The sequence below is a fragment of the Amphibalanus amphitrite genome, unplaced genomic scaffold (assembly GCF_019059575.1).
Source record: "Amphibalanus amphitrite isolate SeventyFive unplaced genomic scaffold, NRLGWU_Aamphi_draft 000701F_arrow, whole genome shotgun sequence".
Lineage (NCBI taxonomy): Eukaryota > Metazoa > Arthropoda > Thecostraca > Balanomorpha > Balanidae > Amphibalanus > Amphibalanus amphitrite.
The window spans coordinates 93,239-96,892 of record NW_024882195.1 but is presented as its reverse complement, the minus strand read 5'-3'; the positions used below and the strand labels follow the sequence as shown (position 1 = coordinate 96,892).

The window sequence follows — 3,654 nt, the reverse complement described above, 5'->3', positions numbered from 1 at the left end:
TTGGCATGCCTGTTTTAGATTTAATTCAGTTCCCATGTTTTTTTTTGTGCACACCACAATCCTTTAATTATTCTTGCATGGATAGAGCATCAGTCATATGATTTTTCACAAAGAAAGCTTACCTAGATAGGTACCAGAACATTGGCAGCGGAAAGCAGACTCATTACCTACACTTGCTTTGCCTGCTCACTTTCTACTGTTGCCTTCAATGGACAATATTTATGAAGTAAGAAGGTTTTATGATTATAGGTTTTAAATAAGTACTTTACTTAATGTCATCAGTTAGTATTAAATAGTAGTTCAGTGCCAAACGAAAAATCCATGCACTATGCCAGATGCCTCGGGGGCTCTTATCCGCTCTGGGTTCAGAGTGCAGTGGCATACCACGCTCACCCTCAACCAGAGCTGATAGATAGTGAAAATGCCAGACGTCGTGATATCTGCACCAGTGAACCGTGTCGCACATTTGATCCCAATAATGAACAGCACAGGGGTGACGTAAAAATGTGCGTTAGTTGGAGCACCTAAACTCAGATTGTCATTACCTAATTAGTTTTCACATTGTAAAGCTTAAACTACACTTCATGCTCTTTTGGCTCACCTGTTACCAGTATCAGTAAATAGGGTATTAGTAAATCTGGCGTTACCATCAATGCTAAGTGCTAACAAGTAAATATGATGTCCAAGGAAGATAAAAATCATAATCTTACTTGACCTAACCTTACCTTCTAACCTAACTAACCTACAACCTACAAACCTCAACCTACATACAACCTCCATACCTACAACCTACCCACCTACAACCTACCAACCTTATATGTGCCGACGGTGGCACCAGATTTATGGATACCCTTATTTGTTAGGTACTTCACTCCACTTCTCATTTTATTTGAAGCTCATTTAAATTATTGTATTTAAGTCTGTGTAAACTATTATTTTAAAAACCTGATGCTTTTCCATGACTGTAATCTCACTGTTTGCTATGTGTATTTTGTAGTGTGTACTGTGTGCAAATCCAGTATCCTACACTTGTATGCTACAGGCCTTGTTTTGATCTGACTAACTGTTAATATGTTTCAGCTTTAAAGACTAGTATCTTTTGAAATTGAAATTTGCCTCTCAGTCTCTCAAGAATCAAGATGCCAAATAGATGTGCAGGATTTGATTGCTGACAAACCAGGGATGAGGCTCAAGAGGTAAGAGATCACCCTGCATTGGCAAGTAAAAGCTACAGACTCTTGATTTTTTATATTGTTACAGGTTATCTGTCACCGAGAGCGATTGCTGTAGTTCAATTTCTTGCATCAAAATTGGCAGAATATGACTTCACTGATCACTCTGACGTCATTTACGGCCGACCTATGGTAGCTACACAATTTTTATTTCTAGAAAATGTTTCAGATTGATGCAGCCGAAGGTACTGCAAGTTTCGTATTGACACGTCTAGTGGTTTATAAATGTTGCAACAAATATATATTTTAATTTTTTCAATATATAAATGTAAATATTTTATTGCAGAAAACAGGAGAGGGGCTCTGTAGAGCCCCACCCTCCAGTCATGCGTGGGTAAAGGTCCATCAGCCACTAAAACCAGAATAAGTGCAAAAAATTATTACCAAATGCCCGGAGACTGCTTTACCATTGCCAACATGTGTGTGTGTGTGTGTGTGTGTGCGTGTGTGTGTGCGTGTGCGTGTGTGTCAACAATGTGTTAACAACAAATACAACACTTGTGCCTGGCGTATGTTAACACTAAACACTATTAGCCATATTTTATTGATACTAATCGAACCTTCCAGGTGGCTGGAACAACCCCAGTGCCGCACAGTTCTGCGGGATATTCCGGCACCTGCTCCACCGCTGCGGCGTCCGGCCCGGCAGCACAGGGAAAGTGGCAGCCCTCGACCCGACCAGCATCCTGGCAGTCGGTCACACGACCAGCGGACGGGGAGCCAGCCTTACTACCTCGGCCTCCACCACCTCAGACAACGGTGCCACGGCACTCCACATCATCACGGAGCACGACTTCCAGCCTGGGCTGTCGTCTGGTGGGCAACATCGTCACCTACATCGCAGGGTTCGTGGTGAAGAAGGCGCTCGACTCTGTCAGCTGTAGCACCTGTCAGGAGGCCCTGGTGAGCGACATCCAGCCGGACGACATGACACAGCTTTACCACCTCTTCATCATCTCTGCCAGATGAGCTAAGGTGGGGACGGGTTACATGCCTGGGATCTGACTGAGACCCGCTCATACCCTGCCGAAGTGTTGGTGATTTCAGCGGTCATCTGTCTCTAGCCGGTGTCAGTGAGTCGCGGCCAGCTGCCGCTGGAGTGGGTATCTACCGTCGATAGCTGCTGTGTGGCGGATAACGTGGATTTGGATGGACACTTCATATTAATGAACAGATCAATGTCTGGCCGATAAAAGACGTATTTTGTCGATGATTGCTTAGTGACTGAGTGGGTCCACTGGCGACCAATGCAGTGGGCGCTGGGTTAACGCCTCGCCTCTTGTGACCGTGTCGATATGTAGCACTGTTAATTGCCGATTCGTTGCCGGCCGTCTCTGCTCCGTGGCTGGCTGATCCGGCACAAACTGGTGTTCGTGGCTGAAGGCGCGGCTACAGTTACACTAGCTCGCCACGTGCCTGTGCGACTATCGTCGGTGCTGTCTGCAAGGGCGATGTCGGTGCCTGTAGGGGGCGCGGATTGATTCAAAGTGAGGAATGGGTCATCGGAGCTCGGGTCAGGTCATGTTCGGCTAAAATAAGCGGATTTTGCGATTTGCCGCATCCGGGTGAATTTCCTTGCCTTCTAGTGCATGTTTATGCATTTTACATGCGTTTTTTTTAGTGTTGATGTCTAGATAACGTGCATTTGCCTCGAGGTCAAGGCTGCGCTTCATATGGGCAGTTTTCGGAGCATCTTGCTCATTTTATTCGTAATCCTTAATTATGTTTGCGGATTTGTGCCCGCAAATCATTTTTTAAAGTAAGATTGACACGGGATTCGTGATCGGCGCCCATAAATACACTTCACATGACCCGCCATGTGTCAAGGCCATCCGAGGTCATCTAAGGTCGCTGACCTTGTATGACCTTATGTGACCCGGTTCGCTAGATTTCGAGATGAGGTTGATTGGGAATGATGTAACCCATTTCGCCGACAGTTCACGCGTTTTGGTCGATTTTATAGCGAAAGATCTCAAACTCCAGTGACTTTACTGGTTCGATTTCCAGTGTTTGACCTGACCTCTGAGTTCACCCGTTGACCTAGTACCCTGAAATTTGGTATCACTGGTTTACTCACATCGCGGACAGCATACCTATTTTTTCCGTTCTTGCTCCGTCGAGGGGCGAACGGCTGGAGTTCACTCCGTTCACCCTGGCTTCCCCTACTCGTAAGACGCTGACAAACTACGAACGGGTGAGGGCTAAAATTGCACTTATTGTCGATCATTGTCCATTGCATACTGCATACATAGATATAAAGTATGGTAGCCATAATGGGAAACGAATTTAATCTTAAATTAGCATGCCAATTGCATCTACCTTCGGTGCCGCATATCCTTTATCAGCGTCTTCAGGGCTATATGTCTAGGGCTGATGTAATTACATTACTATAAATACACATGTTTCTGCCCTTGTTTCACAA

At 45.2% G+C, this 3,654-nt stretch overlaps 1 long non-coding RNA gene across 2 annotated transcripts; it reads left to right on the top strand.

The window, feature by feature from the left end:
• On the top strand, positions 1–3,654 carry LOC122364828. Of its 2 annotated transcripts, none has more exons than XR_006253639.1 (2): positions 1–1,196; positions 1,800–3,654. It is a non-coding gene; the product is annotated as an uncharacterized LOC122364828 (long non-coding RNA). The 2 variants fall into 2 exon arrangements; XR_006253638.1 differs by having other exon boundaries at positions 1–1,221.